Source organism: Corvus kubaryi, unplaced genomic scaffold (genome assembly GCF_017639235.1).
Source record: "Corvus kubaryi isolate FWS band 111438036 unplaced genomic scaffold, C.kubaryi_AGA036_p1.0 37398, whole genome shotgun sequence".
In the NCBI taxonomy this organism is placed as follows: Eukaryota; Metazoa; Chordata; class Aves; order Passeriformes; family Corvidae; genus Corvus; species Corvus kubaryi.
In genome coordinates, this window is record NW_024581137.1 from 19057209 (window position 1) to 19079597 (window position 22389).

Here is a 22389-nt window from a genome sequence, read left to right on the forward strand (position 1 = left end):
GAAAAAAAGCAAGTGCTTCATACAGCATCTAATCCCACATTAGGCAGATGAGGAGTTCCCTGGCAGATGGGTGTCAGGGTACCCTGGGACTTGGATGAAGCAGCACATTATCTCTCAAGGGAGCACACATGCCAATATAATTTACAACATCCTTCGAGCTTGTTTTTGTTACACAGTGGGCCAAACTGGGACTGAAAAAATGAAGGCGGGGGAAAAAGTGGCACTAGAGCTTTGAGGATTAACTCTAAAAACTGCTCATCGAGTCCAGCAGGGTTTCAAGAGAACATATTCTGCTCCATGCTCACTGACTTTAAAATAAAATAAAATAAATTCCAATACTAAAGAAAGAAAGAAACCACAATGAGGAAAAAGTCTCATACCAAATTTCCTATACAAAGCAAGAAACAAGCCAGCGTCATGATTGGTTCACTTTAAGCAACAAGAAAGTGTCCGTTTACATTTGAAAAAAAAAAAATACTAAGGTGATTAAATGTTGTATTTAAAGCCAAAGGAAATATTTACAACAAGTTTGTAATATAAGGAGGAATCCAAGGAAAGAGAGTCTCTGTTTGCCTGATGGCTAAAGAGTAGATTTTTCTAGGGTTTGCCTAGTTGGGAAAGGAGCAAGTTATAGATATTCTACATTAATTCTCACCTGGGCTTTTTTACTCTGAGCTAAGACCCTGTTTTCCACCTAATCTGAACTACAGAGTCACTCTGGGGGCAGAATCACCCATTTGGCACAGGGCTACTACACTCTAAATTCAACCCTTAGCTGTGCTTTACAAAAACATCCATACAACCAAAGCCAACCAAAGCCATTCTCATCCTTACAAATATATCTCTCAGCCCTGAAACAAACACAAATGCCACGTTTGTGAAGACAGAGCAGAAGATGCAACACTTCAGACAACAGCCATAAATAAAATTCTTACATGCACAAACATAATCCATTTCAAACAGGAATGTTGGTGCTTATGCTGCAGCTGTTGGAAATACCTGTCTTTCAACATTAAGCCTTGCGAGGATAATGCTTAGCTGCAATCTAAACCTTGGTGATTGCAGCAGAACAACCAGAAACTGTGTGATTACTTATTGCAGCTCCCAGTCAGGGAGAGGAAAATCTGCCACACAGCTCACATACAGGTACAAGGAACTCCTTGTCTCAAACAAAAGAACACAGGGAATCATTTGGATTTTGCTTACAGTTGCAAGGATTTCGTCATGGACACTTCTGTGTACAGATGCATTTCCAGGGCAATTGCACTGACCGTGGCCTTGATCACAGATCCTTCTTTTAATTACTTGACAATTTCCTGGGTCAAGTTTATTCAACCACCCAGCCATGCACCACCTATTCTTCCCTCTCTTTCAGATTCCTACAACTTTTCTAGGTTAGATGCAGGCTCCCTGACAACTTTATGGCCTTTTATATGGTTGGGAGTCTGCAAACTAAAAGTTACTGCTTTACTAGCATCACAGCAATAGACAGCTGTGACCAGCCACTGGTGTGTTCAAATCCCTGACACCTCACAATCTACAACTCCTGGGGCATGTCCACTGCAAAATAAAAACTTGTCTTTCCTCTACTTTTCATTCTGAATTTAATTACTGCCCAACATACTATGAACAAGATTTGAAGAGTGGTATTTATCCAGAAGAAAGTACTACTGCTATCATCAGTTAGACCTGGAGCAGGCTAGGAAGACGACAAGAACACAAGGCATATAGGAGAGAGCAGCAAGTTTTCCATTGTACACACCCTTTAGAGATATGCAGATGTAAGGGGGGGAAAAAGAAAAGCCTTAGGCACATTCCTCCTAACTCCCATGATTAAACTCCTACTTTTACAGTATTTAGGGTTTGGGGGTTTTTTTCCCTAAACCTTTAGTTCTAATAACCAAGGTATTTTGTCATACTTGCAAATTTCCCTTTACAGAAAGGTGGTGGGAAGAGCATCAGAAAAGTCTTGAAAAGAAGATTCTTCCAGAAGCTAAAAAGCAAAAGTCATTCATAAATCATTCATCAGTCCTAAGCCACACTCATCACTGGGATCCTGTTTCATGACTTGAACTGCAAAGTCTACCCTAACTGCTGAATTTCCCTTCCCAACAGGTGAACATAACTCATTTTGCTTTGTGTGCTAGGAAGCCCTGGAATTTTTCTCGGCATTTTAAGATAAACTGTCCCTTCAGGCTCTTACAGTCTCCTCTTCCCTTCTAATACCAAAGCCTCAATTAGACCATGATTAAAGAGGATGTACTTACAGATAGCAGCAGAAGGTAAAGGTTGTCAGTTTTATTACAGGTCAGGAATGTGTTTCTCTCTGTACTCTAGACTCCAGAGTTTAATGGGAAAATAGAGTTTACTAACAGGGAAGTCAGATTTTCTCAACAGGATTCAGTCTTGATTATCAATTAAACAGGCATAAAAATATCTAACCAGATGGTTTCTGCAAGTCAACAGACGTCTTAAGGGGAAGAGAACTTACACTCATTCACAGAAATATCTGACAGAAAACTAAAACAAATCCAACAGGAGATGTGCTTCACGTGATGCTTTAAACTCCTCTTTGCTAAATGCAGTCTGTATACTGCAGAATATTGCTTAACAGAATTCTTCAGCTCCATTTTCTTCGTGAACTTGTTTATCACACTTCAGAGTGCTAATCGGTTTTTAGGAAAACATGATGCAAAATTATTAACTACTGTGGCATAGAAGCCAGGCATGGAAGTCTTCACCCTATTTGCATTGAGCTCCAACTCCATCTATTCTCCTTTGCTTTTGACCAGTTTCCCCCTGCTTTCCTCGCATTTCAGCTTCTGCACACGGTTCAAACAGATACCTATTTTTTAATTGCCAAAGACAACATTGCTTTCTCCCTCACAGTTCATCACGTGGTTTCCTCACAAAGATGACACTGTCCCATAGTGTTTAATGGGCAACATTCAGTTTTGGATCAGTAACAAGTTGAAAGTCTGGTAACACGCACTCTCCTAATTTAGAAATGGAGCTTTATAACACTGAAATATTGCAAGAAGCTCCACTGCTTGCCCTTCCATTAATTTGTTACTTACTGTGTTGGATTCTCATCAGCAATTCTTAATTGATGTACTCTAAGCCATGCCATCAAATGTTCTCTATGGATCTAGTTGGCAATAATGGGTAATTTCTAAATTTTGGTAAGTTAGTGATTATTTAGGTTGTGATTACTTCAGAGTAAATACATTCTTACATTTTGGAAAGTCCCAATAAAGAGTGGGCACTGCTACAGATAAATAATATACTGCAATAAGTATTCTTATAATGGTATGTATGATGCACGGCCATTTTCCAGATGCTACAGAACTAATTGTGCTGCCAGCTGAAGCAGCCAAATCCAAAACAGATCCATATGAGGAATTACTGTTGAATCAACCTCATCAGTGAGAAAAGCTTCTGCCATACAAACCTTTTTTCACCTCAGCATCATCTTCATAAAGTCAATGAAATGCAGCCTACCCCTATTACAGCTGCAAACCCAAAATAACTCCCATATAGGTGATTTGGAACTGATGTAAAGGAGAGCCAGGACTAAGAATATTTTCCATCAGAGCAAAAAGTGATCTCTTAACACAGCGACATGACACCACCACAAAGCGGCCTCTGTGTGGAACAAGCACTGCCTGGCAGAGATTCCACTCTGACCTGGAAAAACAATGTACTGGCACAGCTGTCATACTGGAGCTGCATCACCACCCCAAAGTTCTTTACACCCTCAAGTCTACAGCACAACTGGCCCCATTGGTTTGTCTGTAGGGTAAAATATTTCTCCACAAAAAGAAAAACCATGTTTCTCATCAGGTTTTAAAGAAATAGGCAAGTAGGATGTATGGACTTTAAAATGAGAAAGGGTGACTAGAACAACTAGTTTGACTTTCTTGAAACAAAAGCCAAAAGCCTTCAGCCAAATATACAATACAAACAAAACCACCAAGAGGAAGACTTGTATCACAACCTTTCCTAGTCATCACTTAGCTAATCTTTACATTTTTAGTACTTCTAATACTCCCTCATCAATCAGTATCTCTAGCTCCCAATTATTTTAGTAGCACGATCCCTGAGCTGTATCATGTAAAGAAAATTAATGACCTTTAAAATAGAAGGTTTACTTAGACATTAATTGCTATTGTAGCATAGATGAATAGTTAAGCAAGCCCATGAAATGTTTCACTCATGCACCTAATTCCAGAGAAGGGAACACTTTAGTCAAATCCTTGGATGACAAAAGGTCAAACGCAATGAAGTTCCTATCAGAAAAAAAAAACCTGCTTAGCTCTGTTTGCCAAGTACTTCAAACAGGTTAACCATACACATCATTAAGTTCTGAATCCCATTATGATCATATGACATCAACCTGAATGCAATTACAGTGCCCTAGGCAGAAGATGTCATTTTAAGTAGAGAACCACTACTCTGGACATGTTTTATAAATTATTCTCATTAATTATCATTTCCAATTAGAGGAAATAAAAGTATTAAATGGCCGCTTTGATGCTGGAAGTGACCTTTCACCTGGACTGTCTCCCTAATGGATGAGGGCTAAATTTACTGTGACAGCACCTAACCACATTTGGTATGGCCTCAGATTTGATGGTACCAGTATCACATCAGCAGCAGGCTGAGTTGGTGAGACCATGACATGCAGTGTTTGTAACAGAAGTATGATTATTATTATGAATATTGTCCAATTACCTACTTTACATTTCAGTAGCTTAAGAATGACACATAGCTATACTATGACCTACAACAGGATTTTTATAGGAATGCACATTTTTTATATTTTTTTCTGCCTAATGTATCTCAACTTTATTAATTTCAGCTCCAAAATGTTGGCATTCCCAGTAATAACCAATAACTACAAGTAAGCAAATCATAGGTAACATCCCTCTCTCCAAACAAAGAAAATATTGTATTTCTAACATAGCAGTGCCTCTTTCAGTTAGCACAGACATGTGAAATTAAATAGAAAAGCTCCAGTGAGTGATTTTTTTACTAATCCTGTGTAACACATTTTGCAAAAGTGTCAAAAAGAAATATAGTTCAGTTGCTGAATACAGAATGCAAATTGTTTACTTTATAATCCAAACTTCTCTATTTACATAAAAATAACCTCACTACGGCAGAAATTTTAGGCTACAACACAATATTAATGGAGTTCGATTGCATATTATTCTAAATGGGTTATTTTACAGTCATTGTAGCATTAGATCTAAATACAAGACACAGACTCATACTTGCAGTATATTTTAGTGTGCAAACAATATTTCAAAAAGAGCCATAGGTAAGCACCAGAAAAGAGCTTTTCTAAAACTACCACCCTCCTAAACCCAGTATTTGTATACAGGCACAAAACTCTATTTTAGTATTAATGTTACTTATCTCAGAATTACAACCTGATATTCCCATGAGAAAGACTGACAAACACCTCCTGGTTGTAGCGTAAGTCATGTATCACCTTTGCATTACTTCTTCACTGACATTTTTTTAGTGTTCCTTTTACTGGCAGTGTTTTGTTTTATATTGGTTTTACTATCATCCTAGCTGTATGTTACACATGCCTCTCTACAGTCCATCCACGAAGGAAACCAATCATTACAGCTTTTACTTACAGGGCCTGACTTTTCAGTACAAGCTGTAAGGCTCATGCTTCCGTCCTCAGCATCACTCAGGGCAGGGGTCCTTCTATTAGACTGTGTCATTAGCCAGGACTCCTCTGGAGAGCTCTGCTTCCACCGGGAAGTGCCATAAACATGAGCTGCAGTGAATGCCAGCTGGGAAGAGAAATGCATTGCTGCATCCCTTTAATGGGAGAAGTTGCTCCCCAGTGCAGCTGGCAAGCTGTTCTCAGGCTCCCCTTTGGTGCCAGCCAGAAGACAGCAGTTCATGTTCACCAGGAATTACTTTCTATTTGCTTTCATCTTCCTTTAGATTGAAGCAGTATTTTCGCGAATGGATTAAAATATTTAAAGCTGCCACTGCCATATGACTGGGACAGTACGCAGGCTTCTGCTTTGGGAGGGAGGTGATCCCCACCACTTCTCTGAGCCTGAGGGAAACTGGTATTGATGTCAGCAGTAGCCATGAGCCTGAGGAGCGTGTCATTTACTCCAAGCAGCTGTCACGCCTCCCAGGGCCAGTGCTCCAGGAGGGCTGAGTACCCTCCTGGCAGCCACGCTGCCATGGACTGTGAAACCAGAGCTTTCACACCTTTGGTTCTGTTACCTCTCCAGAGCTATCTGACCTTTTGAAATCTCTAGGCTTTTTCCTGAGGACCTAAGAGGCAAGCAGCATTTACTGCTGGGACTTACACAGTTCTGAAAGTCTTGGCTCCACACCAAGTGCCAAAGAGCAAGGGTATCAAACATTCCTGCAAGGAATATCTTCATGTAAAAGCCTCCTGTTCAGCTTGCCATGAATCCATATCTGACTGTGAGAACCCGTCTCCAAGTTACTGAAATAAGATCAAATCTGAAATTCTTCCAATTAAATATTTTTGAAAAATTCTTTTAACCAGCTCACCTCCCCCACTGACCCATCAACTCTCCCTCCAGTCTGCTGGATCTGATGAAGCTGCATCCTCAGAGATCCACAAAGAGGGACTAGAAGAAATGGAGAGGAGGAGAAGAAAGTAGTAGGCAAAAAGTTAATATTGGGTCTCTCTTGCCCAGTGTCTAGCCCTCACTTACACTAATGAAGAAAAGTAGAATAATAACAAAATTCCCAAACGAAACTGAGAAAAAGAAAAAGGGCAGGATTTTAGAAAAGCAGAGGGAACTTCTCAGACTTTGAGTATAACTGGGTCATTGTCATCTGCCTGTGACTCTGTAGAGTACATAGTTTGAGAGACAGTCAGAAGACTTGGTGCACAAAGCAGGCCACAATAATGAGCAATGGCAGATTTGCATGTCAGGTCTTTCCACCATAGTAGAATTAGTCTACTGATACTGTAGACATGACTAAGGATGGCGGGATATGAGGGTAAGTGATAGAGACAAAGTGAATGATTAAATGGCCTCAGACCTAACTTGTGACCTCATTCTATCATAAACAGCAAAAAGTGAGAGAACTCGTGTGCGGATCAAAAAACCTGGCAGGGTTAGCTGAGCACGTGAGACAAAAGAAGTAGCACAGCGCACTCATTCTTGGGCTGCCATGATGTTCAGTCTGCACCAGCGACACAGAAGACTCAGGTAGCATCTGGGTCCCAGAACAACCTTGCTAACTATGAGGGGAGATGATTAAGCTGCTTCCAAAGATAAAAAGCAGCAGCTGCTGATTAAGGAGAGCCAAGAGGCAGCAAAACACTCTCAGTGTCTGCTGCAGAGCAGTAAGCAACAAAAAGACTGGAAACCCATGTGAAAAAGATGTCACTTTCAAGACCTCTCATGCATGTAGCACACAGCTCACCAGGCTGAACGGGGACCAGTCCAGAAATGCTGGTTAACTCTGCACTGCAGTCTTTCCCATGATCTCCACAAATCCAACCCAAAAGCCTGATTCTAGGCTCTTCTGTTTGCTCAGCAAAATACAGTTCCCTTTAGGAAGTGTGTTCAAGAGGTGTCATGATCTGTCTAAGAGACCAGAGTCACTAGGGTGTGGCAGCAGGTGAGAACAGGTCATCTTCATTTTCCTGCTCCTTCTGTGTTGCTTATCTGTGGCAATTTACAGGGGCCCTTCCATTAGGCTGTGATACTAGCCAGGAGTCCTCTGGAGAGCTCTGTCATCCCAGTTCATTTGATTAGCAGCTACAACCATGAGCAAAACCACCTTGTCTTATGATGTATTTCCATTCCCAAGAACCAAGCATTACGCAACACTGTAAGTTTTCCAGGTCTGTCCTATGTCATACTCTGGTAACCAGATAAAGGTACTTGCTATTATCCACATGTGGGGGAGAGACAGTCACCTTTAGAGACAAATTTGTGGCACTTGCTCCTTAGAAACACTGAAATGTAGTGATTCAAATTCCTAATGAGACCACAAAAGCATCTGCTGTGGCTTTTAAGGAATAAGCAGACATGATGAGATTATGGAAGGAAATGGGCACAATTGTGGTAATCTGTATAGTAACAAGAAATTGCTACTGGAGATCTACCCAGACACAATACTGCAACCAAGACATTCCACAAGCAGCTACATATGGGGAAAAATTGTCTTTGTCAATAACAGAGCTGCTTCAAACGAACAGGCATTTACCTTTTCCACCATTCTTTTTATTTTTTTAATCCCTAGCATTCGAATTGGATAGAATCATAGAATCATTTAGGTTGGAAAAGACATCTAAGATCATGGAGTCCAACAGTTAACACTGCCAAATCGACCCTTAAACCATGTCCCTAAGCCTACCCTGTAAAATTCTTGCCCTCAGAGTTATCCAGTGACTTCAACTTCCATCAGCAACAAGTTCCTGGCACGGCAGAGAATTTCTTCTGACTTCCTTTTGACTTTGACACTTTTAACCTTCACTGAATGCTCCTTGTTCTTCCCTGATGGTAAAACAGCATTTCTTGCTTTGTAAAGCCTACACCCTCGTTGTCTGTAACCTTTTATCATCTCACTTCTGATTCATTTCCTCTCCAAGGTAAACAGTCCCAATCTTCTCAATCTTGTACTACATGAAAGTTTTTCCTTGTCTATTTAAAAACTGATTTATGTAAACAGTTAAAAACTTACTCTGTTAGCTTAGCTTATATCTATAAATTAGCCATGCATATTAAAATTATATTAGCTAGCTTTAACTGAATTAAGTGTATCCACACAGGATTTTTTACCAAATTCCTAAAGTCAGTTTAAAATTATACCTTTTGTTAAAGCAGAGCAAATGAAAGTGTAGTTAGGCCATAGCCAGTTTCTGATCCACAAATACATCCAAGAAGAATTCAGACAGTGCTTCAGGAAAGAGTCTATTTCAGCAGACCCCTTAGAGGGCATTATGTCCATTATCCTGAAATTCATGAAGCCTCCACGCATAGCAGAGAGTAGTTCTTCTGAAATATTTTCCATCAGAAACACAGAGATTTGTTATAGAATTAACTTAACATGTTTTACCTTGATAGCACCTCCATTTGTGGGAGACAGTTTACTTCCTAGGCAAGTCAAACTGCTATTAAACCACAGATTTTAATTCAGCTGCAAGTAAGCTGCCCATTGTACCCAGAACACAACAGAGATATAATGAAAACTGCCATAAAAATTAATTCTGAAAATATCAAATACAATCATTGTTAAGTTTAAACAAAGGATATTTGCTAGTTCGTTCCAAGACTTAGCTGCATTCAAAATCCAATGAAAACTGGCTTTTACATATACAGACACACAGAGACATTTGCCTATGGAATAAAAGTTTTAAATTATGGCTATTAAATGCATGGTATTTCTTAATGACAGCATTCATCGTTATCCTTGTAATAATACATTTGACAGAGGAAGAAAAGAGGAATTTATTGAAAAGCTGCCAATGGATTTTAATAAAAAATACTTCCCAATAGAAGGCAACAACATCCTTATCTACTAGGCCACAAGTGCTTGAGTATTTCTCAAGGAATTTAGATGCACTATTTTGCAATAGAAACTTACTGAAAATTACAAAGAAGCCAATAATTCTAAAAATCAAACATACAGGCCACTGAGTTGAAAGAAAGTAATTTCCCACATTAACATTCAGATCTATTATACATGCATACAGATTTCCATGCAAATCAGACTTCACTTATTGTGTATTTTGCCTTATTTAATGAAAAATGAAAAAGACGGAAGAACACCTAACCCCCTCCATTTTGCCTATTAAGTTGCTGTCGCCAGGAGGACCCTGGTGAGGGCATTTCCATTGAGGCTAATCACAGAGAAGAAGTGTGCACATAAACATGAGAAAACTCATGCTCAGGTTAGAGGGAGCAGCACCCAGCCTGTCTGTCATGTTCACCTCTATTCACACAGTAATTGCTGTACTCTGGAAAGCTGACTAGACCCATCACGATCTCAGAACACGAGTTATCCCCTACTGAATCATTTTCAAAATGGGTAAATAATACAGCTAAGTATAAAAGGAGAGATTGTCAGACAATTCAGCTTTAGAGAACTCACTTTCACTGTATGCAGAAAATTGGTAAAAGCAGCTGAAATACACACATTCTGTCCTGGTTGCTGCTACAGCTGCAGTTCTGGCAGAGATGTCCCCTGCTCAGACTTCTTTGCGTCCATGATATGTGTGTGTGTCCTTGACACTTCCCTATAACCTTTATTCCTCTTCTCCCACAGGGAAATGTGCTGGCAGTCTCCTGCCCCCATCGGCTCCACCCTAGTGCGATGTGCAGGCTGGAAGGGCAGAGCTGCTATGGGAAAGGCTTTCACAGAGCCCCATTTCGTTCCAAAACGCCTTCCTTCCAGCTCACTTCTCCTGCCTAACTCCACTATCTATAGCTTTCAAATGCTTCCCCTTCATAATCACACCTCCTACTATTCTGAAGACTATTTTCTGGGAACGCTGAACATATTTGTTGGCTCACTGGCCCCTAGCACACTGACTGCTCATTCAATAGCATTCATTCAAGACTGGAAAAGACTTGTCATCCTATTACTATCTGGCACTCCATTACTAGCTTACTACTGTTTCCCTCTGCAGTACAGGTCCAAATTGAACGTCAGACACAGGAAAATGCCAGCAAAAGCTCCGGTTCACAGTCAGGAACCAACCACAGGATACAGTCCAAAACCAGATACACATTGGCACATTACCATTATTAACACAAGGTTTGTCATGAGTAAAGCCCTTTGTCATTCTTCTTTTTGAAGTGAGAACAGGGAAAATTAGGGTTATTGCAGTATTTCAAATATCTGCTGGGTGATAACATCCTAGAGCGGTAGCATTAGTCAAAAACTCAGGCAGACATTAGGATAAACAGATTCTCCTGCTTCCGTAGCCAGGACTTCTCAGAAGCAAATTCCCACGGAGATCAAACAACCTACAGTGTAACTGTCTCCTGGTTACCTAAATATTCAGACAAGGAAGGAAGGGATTAGGCCTGTAAGTCTTCCTGCTCACTGGCCAGCCTGCCAAGCACATCCACCACCCAGCCTCATTCCTCCTGCTGCCTGGCTCTGTGACTGGCTGACCTTCCCAGACTCTGCACAGCCACAGCAAATACACCTGGGGCATTCCTGACAGTGGCTGAATTGTCAGCTAAAATAATCACCTGGCTGTCACCAGGAGCAACACAGGTAGGGCAAAGGGGAGCAGCTCAATGCGCATGCTTTCAGTTGACATGGTAAACAGCTAACATATGGTAATTCTAAGGGGGTTGACATGCTGCAGCAAATTATAAAAAGGCTGACACTCAGCTGAAAGAGCTGACACTTGAAAGTTACTCCCTAGCACAAAAGAGAAAAAATGAAAGTGAAATGTGACTGAACTGTTGTCTTGCATGCTCATATTTTGTTGACAAATGTATTTGTAGGTATGAGTTCGGCCCTTTCTTAAGAGTGTCACCATCAGCTGCTGATAAAAAAGCAACCTGACTCTATTACAGATGTGTTACTTTTCAAACTGACGCTCCAGCAAGAGCAAGCGGACAAAGAATTCTGCTCTTATAAATCTGTTGTGCAGGCTAAGGCTACACTATCAACTGCAACATTTGACATTGCTACACATCCCTTCTAAAAAAGACTACTTAGAATTCGAAATACTGCATTATAATGAAATATCTCTTTAAATATATCAACCTTGGAAAATGCAAGTTAGCCAACAGTTTCAACTTCAAAATATATTTCCTTTTTAAGGTGCTTCAAACCACTGTTCAGTTGTTACACTACCACTTTATATCAACTATCTACTACCAAAAATAGATTCAGATTAGGCATCACATCCCCAGCACACTGGTGTTCCGGAGCTCAAAGACTGTTTTTGATGCAGCAGGGTATTCAATCTTATACTGTTGAAATATTATCCTTAGTGCTACATGAACATGTAAGTGTACAGGTTTCATTGTAGCAGCAATGTTTAATTACAAAAAGGAAGATGGTACTTCTCACTCAAAACCTCAGAATTCCAAGATCTGATCTGCAAACATGCGAGACTGTAGTGAGTAATTTTATTTATAGTTACATTCATTTTATACAATTGTCAGCTAATGCATATCAACTTTTGGAGTTTGAGTGCATCTGAAAACTCTCTGTGGATGCCATTTCATTTTAAAAAGCATCAAAGCATTTTCCAGCACAGAATCATACAAGAACAAAGTGGAAGATTTACAGCATTCTCCTGCTCCAAGGAAGGATAATTCCTAATCCCAAACAAAATCTCATCAAGGGACTTTCTAGACGGTTTTGTGTGAAATAGAGTAAGATTTGGACTATGCATGTTCAGTAAAATTGTTATTTTAGTAAACTTTAAACCTTTAGATTTATTTCAAAACAAGACCTGTCCATGTTCCTTCCTTTTTCCCCAAATGTGAAAATTACTCCCAAAATTATACTGCTCAAAAATGTTCTCTTACAGCTCTGAACAACACAAGTGAGTTTCAATTTCCCATTGATACTACAGAATGTCATTCTCCTAGGTGTGTAAATGTAAGAATTCTGTAAGCTGTTAGAGCACTGACAATGCACATGTGACCTCATCTGAACCTATTAATACACCTTCCTCTGGATTATTTTTTAACAATCTGTACCTCTCCACTCCCTCCTGCATAGTTTCTACTCGTAACAAGTTTTACTTGGTCATAAATCATTTTAAGTCAGTAAAATATGACATGCCTGTGAAAAACGTGATGAAATTCCTTTTTTTCTAGTAGGACACAAAATTTGTCTTTAGCCTACTATGAAGTCAAATACTTAACTAAGTCAGCTTTAATGATGGTGTTAGCGTGTTAGATGCACTTTTCCAAACTCTGTGCTTTTAAAATTTATTAATTTACTAATCTTTTGATCCTTACAGATCTGGGCTGATGCTATAGTGTTAAAGCTGCTGTCAGAGAAGTACAGTAATACTCAGGCAAGGGTGTGGTCTCTGTTCTCTATTGCCGAGTCCACAGGAGCACTACCAGCACACCCTGGCACTGGTTTGGAAGGTCAGAAAAGAGGCTAGTAACAGACTACAGATGTGAGGTAAGACTTTGTCGCTCTCTGTGGCCAGTATTGCATTGGCATCCAGTACCAGCTGGACAGATGGAGTATTGAAATAGTATTTTACCTGTGGTGAATGTGCCTCCACATACAAGATCAAGCAGTGGCCTGCCATACAAGCAGGTCCCATTCCCTTATTATTGCTAACTGAGGGAAAAGGATGAACTGCCTTATTCTTCTTTTCTGTAACTCAGCATTTAAAATTTATCACTAGATCCCATCATTGTATTTATGCATTTTACATTGGTTTGGCTTTTAAATATGGATTTTATTATTTTTGCCTCACTGCTGTACATATGCTTTTCCCTCATTATTTTATGCACCACTATAACACAACAGGTGTTGGCTGGAAGAACACAACATTTTCTGCCTTCACTCTGCACAACACATACACTTCTGTTTGTGCACGGAGTAGCTTCGTGCACAGAACATTACTGTACTTGTCATTTGGTAGCTCACCTTTTAAATTCTCTGCAGTGATGTCCACACCACCTTTCAGAGGTCCTAACCCCGGCTGCTGAACTTCTGTACTGCTCACAGTGTTCTGGGTAGCTGTGACAGTCTCTGCCACAGATGTATAACAAAACAAGGACCACACTGCATGCTGAGACTATTGATACCACAGAACTGTGTGTCAACAGGTGCAACTGCTCTGACCTGCATCTTAAAAATGGCAAAAGTTCTACCTATGACAGATTCATCTATAATTTTCCTTTGTGTAGGTGAGAAACAAGTCACCTCTATCAGCAAATAAGAGAGTTATGCTTTAGGCCCCTGTTAACTGTTGTGTCACTGTGTCTTCCTGCTCCTAGTTCTTAACAGCAACAACACACAGTACATAATACATAAGCACTTGTTATCTATGGTTTTCTGATTTTACTGTCTCTAGTCTCTTCCAGTTACTACCATCAGATGTGGATGTATGACTAAGGGGTGTTGTGATATGATCATAGGTAACGTGCGCAGTCACTTGCGACATACAGACTGACATTGCAGAATGACACCTTTCCATAGGCTTTGCTTGAACCTGCAGACAAACATGGGCAGTATGGATAGTTCTGGCTATCGGGCACAATGCCACAGTCAATAGGATAGTGTGACCAAACAGATAACCTGCTGTGAGGAGCTAAGTCTAAGTCTAAAACAACAGCAGTTAAGTACAATTGTGACTGCATCACCTGATCAGTTAGGAAGACCTCAGTGACTGTTCTGTGTGCAGCAGCATGCAAAAGCATGACTGTGAAACACTGCCTAAAGCGAGAAAGTGTTCAAGTCTTACCAACAGGCAGAGCATGCACAGCAGAGAGCAGACCAGAGAGCCCAGAGCCTTCTTCCTGCCCTGAGCAGTGCTTCCCAGCACAGGATGATCCCAGTTTTGATGTTGATCTGGCTGATTATCTCATGACAGTCCTCTGGTTTAACACTTCTTGTAAAGATTCCCTGAACCACATTGACCTTGATCACTTCTGATGCTCTAACCTCCACATGGCCTCTCTCTGAATTGATTCATCAATTATTTATCTTCTGCACAGGGTGTGTCCTCTTGACAAGTTCAAGAAGTGGCACCCTTGGATCCCATTTTAAGGTCTAATAAGGCTATGCTTTGCGTAAGATTACAATAGTGGGTGACACTGTATTAACCACCTCCCTACTGCGGGACGTAGATGAAGTCTGACTCTTTGTTGCTGCCTTGCTCCTCTTGGTCTCTTGAAAACCTGCATGGCTTTCCTTCCCTCTGAGCTTGCTGCTCCTTCCTTCTCCCTCTGGAAACATATTCATGACCTCCTCCAAACTTAAGTGTTCTCTGTTAAAGCAAAAATTTCCCCAAGCGCACAACAGGCATACTTCAACTACATGCACTGAAGTGACTACAGAACATCTGTGGATGTCTGTCTTTGAGGCCATGCCAGCAACCTCGCCATTTCCCTGCATCCATCTTAACAGCCATCTGATAATGGTGCATCATTTCCTGTGCCACACCATGTGTGCAGGGATGTAGATGATAATGTGGATGATGCCTGCTCTGCTTCACGAAAAAGTCATTTTATCACTTGGGAATTTCAGCATGTCCCTGACACAGTAAAGTTGAAACATGCTTCCAGTTATAAATTAGTTCATATAGGAGCACTCTAAAAATGGACTGATCTTCCCAAAACCACTTACTAGATCAGGGAAAATTTAGTTTAAGAGCACATCCTATGATAGTCATGGGAGAAATAAGACAGGACAAAAAATGGGGATTTTTAAAGTTTCAAGATCTTTGGGGATATCCTTTTTCCCTGTCATATCTCAAACCCAACTAACCTAAATACTATTGTATCTGTTTTCTTTGGCAAGGACTTGTTGCCTTTTATTAGATATGAAACAATAGGTGGGAGAGAGTAAGCCAATTAATTATTAAAAGAGTTTTCACATACTTTGAAAGTCTGCATGTCCTCGAAGCACACTCAATAAAGTTAACAAGGCTAACCGGGGCACTGTATAATGTCTGTGAAGCCTCAGTGGGCGTTTTGCGAACACTGCGAAATTCTGCTGTGTGCTTCCTTAACTCCACATGGACCCAGTGCACACTTCATAAAGTTCCTTTGCCTCAAAACGTGAACCTTACAAACTCCTCTCTTCTAGCCCTACTCAAAAGTTGCTGCTTTCAATTAGCTTTCCAGCTACTTCCTCTCTGCCCCTCCATGTCACTCCCTCTCACTCTTAATTCACCTGAAAAGCAGAAGTTACCTACAACCTACCCCCACACATCATGCTTACCTGCCCATCTGTGAGGACTTGTAGTCACCCTTCCTGTGTCATGTCTGATTCACACAGTAACTACCCCAAGGCAATAATGTATTCTTCTTGAATCCTCAGAAAAGCACAAAGCCATTTATTTATACTATACTATATTGAACACAAAATTCCTACTAAATATAACAGCCATAAAAATTATCTTTGGTAGATACTAGCCCTTAACGCCCTTCCCACAAACACTTACCTTGAGTATGTTAGTTTGGATCCAAAACCGTAGTTTCTGCTATGGCCACCTAAAAATCAGTACAGACTAGATAATAACCTCAATGAGACAACCATCACTAGGTAATAGAGAAAAAGAGGTGTCAGTGGTGCTTGAGGCACTCGTTGAAATCAATTAACACAGACTCTGTGCTGACAGAACAGGCATGACCTCCATAGCATTTTATTTTCATTCTCCAATCAATTATAAGAATCCTTTGCAGATGGTCTAGAACGGAACGGGGAAATATTACCTTTATTTTCCCCACACTTGCTGATCACATTAGCACTTTGAACAACTTGTGTAGAATAGCTTTTTGGAGAGAATGAACTCTGTAACCATAGGACAAGGTGTTCAATGGAATGAACTCCGAAGCCCAGGAACAGTAAGTGTATTAACCAAGCTTTGTGGCTTGAGTCTGTAATTTTTATTCAACCAACACTTGCTTTTCAGTCAAGGAAACTGTTTCAATTCTGCTTCTGTAACAAGATTGGTCTTCACTTCATATAATGTATAATGAAAATAACAGCTGCATTTAAACACATGGCAGAAGACATTAGGCATGGAAGAATCACTCCTTTTCTAGTAAATTATGGCTGTCTAATGAATTTTATACATGACTGTCCTTGTCCATACTATGAGCCAAATTGTGTCTTGTTTTATCCCAGCTAAGATGCACTGGTTACTAGAGTTCCTGGAACAGTTAATATTGCCCCTATATCTCAGAATGCAATGTGGAGAATTGAAATAAAACACAAATTTTTGTTATAGGCAGAGGAGAATTTCAGAGCCATGCAGGAAGAATGACAGTGAGGAAGGAAAGAAACTACTGTAGAATAATAACATCTATATTGCCTTTCAGATCTGTTTTTTTTTCTTCTACACATTTAAACATCACACTAAAACCTGATTTGATCCCTACTTTAATGGAAATTATTATCAGTGGTCCTGTTGTCACTTTTCCCATTTACAGCTGTAGTCCCATTTTCTTTACTAGTTGGGTATTTTCAGAGACAAGATGTTAGAAAACAATAACTCTACTGAGACTCTGCAACTTTTTATACCCTTACCAGACAATTACTACTGGCAGCTAGTCAGTACAAAAATCCACCTAGCACAGGGTGCTGGGAAATAATCCCAGTCGCTATATGAGCAGCATGGCTACAGCCAGGCAGAGAACAACCAAATATGGAATCAAACAAAAACTGAACCACTTCACACATCAGTAACTATACATCTTTCTTAGCTTAGGCAATTAAGTAAACTGAAACCTCAGTCTAGTAAAACTTACTGTGCCATAAGGTTCAGCACAACACAGTAAGTTTTTACCACAGATAGAGATGGTCTAAAAACACTGTGAGCATCTAGGAAAACACTGGGAATAGCATGCAACAACATGGGTATTGTTCATCTCTAGCTTCATTGATTATCCATTGTCTGAAGCCTCAGATTTGTTACAAGCTGGCACTCAACCCTTGGCCAGGAATTCCTGTGAATACTGGGCTTTTGAGAACAAGCTCTGCTTAAGTGGGAAGGATATGCCATGCACTGGCCAAGCTCTGAGCTGTCATATGCAGTTCTGAATAGGACTGCTTTCCAGTCTCGGCACATAGGCATGAACGCATACCACTACATCCGAATCAAGGCAATGCCCCAACTGCTCAAGAGGAGATAACAAAGCCCTTTTCAGTGCTGCAACTTCCTCCAAGTAGGAATCCTCACAACCCTTCTGCAGCCAAGACAAAATTGCCTTTAGCCAGAGAGTCAGTTCTGTGTCTTCTGCATACAAAACTTGTGGTTGTATTGCCAATGACTCAAGAGCGTTGTTCAGCTCCCACCCATGATGTTCATTGTTTATGTCCCTGAATTTGCTACCTAATCAACTACATATGCACTTAATTTCACTTTGTATTAACTCTAAGCAGTACTTACTTTTCACGAAATCTCCCTATTACAATGAATACTATGTTTACCACAGGAACCAGTCAGGGTGTGATCACCTTTACAAGCTTCATCCACTTATTGATCAGTTGGATGAAAAATTTAAACAGCTGTACAACTGTTAATCTCTGCCAAAACATTTCTCATACAATTTATCTGAGGGGACAACAATTTTAAATAGGATATTCTTCCTGCAGAAATCTCAGTATTGGGTAAAATTTTAAAGAATAGTTCACATGCACTATCAAGCGTGTTGTTTTAACACAGACACAGGCAAAGCACAGAAGTCAACCCCTCACTCTCCAACTTTATGCTTTACCATAAACCTCATATTCTCCTCATTCCAGATTCTGAGATACAGTTAATTTTCTTCTCAGTAGCTGGTACAGTGCTGTGCTTTGGATTTAGTGTAACAATAATGTTGTCCTACTCTTGACATCTACTTAAGGTAAGATTTTTTCCCGTATCATCGAATCATAGAATCTTAAAATGGTTTGTGCTGGAAGGGACCTTAAAAAAACCCATTTCATTTCAAACCACTTGCCATGGGTAGGGACTCTTTCTACTATACTGGGTTACTTAAAACCCCGTCCAACCAGGCATGGGGCATCCACAACTTCTCTGGGCAACCTGTTCCAGGTGCCTCACCACTCACACAGTAAACAATTTATTCCTAATATCTAATTAAGAATTATCTCTTCCAGTTTAAAGCCTTTCTCCTTGTCCTATCATTCCATGCCCTTGTAAAAAGTCCCTCTCCAGTCTTCTTGTAAGCCCCCTTTACACACTGGAAGGCTGCTGTAAAGTCTCCAGAGCTTTCTCGTCTCCAGGCTGAACAACCCCAGCTCTCTCAGCCTGTCTCCATCAGAGAGGTGCTCCAGCCCTCTGATCATCTTCGTGGCCTCCTCTGGACTCACTCCAGCAGCTCCATGTCTTCCTTATGTTGGAGCCCCAGAGCTGGATGCAGTGCTCCAGGTGGGGTCCACAAGAGTGGAGCAGAGGGGGAGAATCACCTCCCTTGACCTCCTGGTCATGCAGTAAAGGGAATTCCCACAATATGAGACAAAAATAAATTCTGGAGATATGAAAATAATGAGGTCTGGTTCCCAATGTCTTTTCTCCTTTTGGAGTCTCTGATGTCTAATAAAACATGAGTTTGTTATTCTTGCCTTCAGATACTAACAGTTTCTCTTTTTCTATTCTTCGCATCTGCTTAATTTTGTAATAGAGGCACAGTCTTAGGTTCATCTAAGGATTCATTCTCTCAGCAGAAAGCAAGAGAAAAGTGAGGCAGAGTACATGAAATGCATCAAAATGCAGAAGCAGACATGTCTGCAAAGCAAGGCTTTCAGTTCATAGTGAATTTCCTCTTTTTGATTTTTTTTTAATCTGAATTTTTTACTCAAAGCAGATGGCTCTTGGGTCTTGCTCATTGAAACAGGTTAATGGCACAGTTAAAAGCTTTGCTGCCCACATCAGCAATACAAAGGACTAAAACCTCCCTTCCAGAGGCACCTGCCAGATGCTGTGGCTTTGGGCAGCCATTCCAGGAACACATGTCCAGGAATGTCCCCACATTCCCATGAGTTAGCCTGCACCCAGAGCTTGAATCTGGGAATGCGCAGGACAAACACCTCAAGATGAGGGACTCAGAATGTCCTGGGTCTGTGGCTTTGGGTCAGGCTCACCACCCAGGCTGCCACCAGGCTCTGGGAACTCTGGAAGAAAAGGGTGCCGACTATTTTTCAGGCCACTTCATCAGGAAGAAACTGAACTATGCAGCTCAATACCAATGTCACGATGGCCCACAGCACAGTTAGGAACAGCTTAAGAATGAAGAACAGGTTCTTAAGAGTGGACCTGAAAAAGATAGAGTTGATGTTGCTGGGCTGGGGAATGATTTCTGAAATCTTCTTAGCAATGATTTAGACAAAGACACATTATTCTCCAGCTCTGTCCTCACTTTAAGCATACACTGGTATTTCTGCCTGACATCAAACTCTCAGAACAGAAACAGCCACATGTATAATTTTCTGCCATGTCTGTGTGGTGAAGAATTTGTCCACCTATGCAGATAATGGCCTGACCTTGACTATTCATGCCTGCATTACATTTGGCAGAACCATAGCCCATGATACACTTGACAAAAAGCCTTCAGTGCTTGGAAACTCCAGCTAATACAAGGTGGTGCATTTTACACTATTATCAGGAGAAGCTGCTACCATCAGCAACCAATAGTGTCATCTATTTCTGCTTTCTTCATCCCACACATCCCATACTGGTTCCTCATATCCATTACTGATTTCAGTTTTAGCTTTTGGTTCTTAATTTCTAATTGCTCAACACAGGATCTGGCAAAAGAAAACTCAATCAAATCTCCAGGAAACAAGACAATGGTTGACAAGTCCTCTTCTGTTCACAATGGAATTGCCTAAGACAAGATAAGCACATCTGATCTGAGACTGGAATGATCTACCCCCTGAAAGAGCCCCCACCATCTGCTTTAAGCATAAACTGCATCTCTTGAGCCTTCTCTCTCCAAATGTAAACGCATAGCAACATTTGGCTTTCCAAATCAAACTAAACTAAATACGTAAGGGAAACTATTAAAAAATAATTCCCCTGCAGTGTCTTCCACTATTCTTGACCTACTGCTTGTGAAGGATGAGTGAACAAGCACTTGATTGTATTGTTGATAGCAGTATTCTTGTAAATACGCTAGCAGAAGGCTTTCAGAGACTGATGATCAGATCACATGTACAGCAGAATAGAATTCCCAAGTTAATACCAAGTGCCTTTCCCCAAAGCACTCAGCTTTTCCCCTCTAGAAGCTCACGCTTGGGTGCCATTCTCACACAGCACTATCAGAGGTGAGCATTCTAGGAAATAACAAATAAGGCCACAAAACATCTCAGAACTCTTGCATCAAGCACTGGCAAATTGGTTGTGAACCAGAATACAATGCACCCAGCTTGCTTTTGCTTGCTTTTGCTATAACCTCAGTGTACTCATTTCCATGTAAATACACAGAAAGTTCTTCACTTTGGAGCTATTTCACAGATGGTTTTATATCTGGAATGTAGGTATAAAGTGAAAGCTCTGGGTGTGCTTGTAGATCATTTGTGCTAAATGATTTGTGCATACCACAGAGATACAGAAGTCCTCCTCAGCATGAAACATGACATTACCAAATCCATACCTCAGACCAACTTTGGGAAAACCTGGGGGCTTTGGAAAATGGAAACACTGTAATAGACTGGCTGTAGCTGAGGCCTTGAAAGTCCTAACTCAGGGTTCAGGGTACCACCTCTGGGAAAACTCTGCCCATCCTGAGCTGTGAACTGTGATAAACCTCACCCATAGTCACCGGTCTGCAAAAGAATTGCAAAGCTGCCTTCTACTCCCAAAGTGCTCCAGTGCTCCTTACGCTGATCCTTGGAAAGATGCAATCATTCCAAGATAAGCTGGAAAGAATCCTTGGTACAATTTAGGGGCCTGCATCCTTTGGCACTGAGTCATGGAGTGGCAAGATGGTGCGACAATCCACCCACACAACCTGTCACAGGCATCAGCTGCACCTCCAGCCAGGAATGAACAGCCAGAATTGCAGGTTGTTCTCTCCCTCAGTCACTCACTTTGCCATACTGGAGAATGTCAACATGCTTCTGTATATAGGGTTAGACCTATATGCTTTCAACTAAAATAACAGAAAACATTGTAGGAGTGTTGAAAAATATTTTCTGATGTGTTTTGCTTTAAGAGAAAAACATAGCATCCATATAGAGTCAGCCTATATAGAGTCAGTAGAGAAGTACTCTACTATTTGTGCTTCATTTTCTCCCACCCAAATGGCAACTATGCTTTAAAGCACGAAGCACTGTATATTTAATAAATTATAAAGTCAATCTTCATAATTTCTATTCTCATACATCAGTCAGAGATAGTTTCAACAGAAAGATATATGAGAAGTAACCTAGGTCTTCCTCCAACAAAGCACTTAAGCACACATTTCATCATGTCAGCATCCCAGCTGAAGACAGTGGGATATATTTCAAGCTACACATGTTTCAAAATTTTATTGAAGTTCAACAACAAATAATAAAAAAGCTAATATACAGCAGGAAAAAACCCTTCAATATCCATATAGGTGAGGCTATGGTAGCATCTTCTACTGAAATTCCATAGGCTTAGGAAAATACTTGCTTTGGTTAATTCAGCAATGTTCCTTTTGGAGGCAGTGACAAAAAATACCTTTATTAGAACATAAATTTGACCCAGCTCCATTT

At 40.6% G+C, this 22389-nt stretch overlaps 1 protein-coding gene across 3 annotated transcripts in view; it reads right to left on the bottom strand.

The window, feature by feature from the left end:
• RBMS3 (RNA binding motif single stranded interacting protein 3) overlaps positions 1-22389 on the bottom strand; it is a 710181-nt gene that overhangs the window by 686310 nt on the left and 1482 nt on the right. The window lies entirely within an intron of this gene.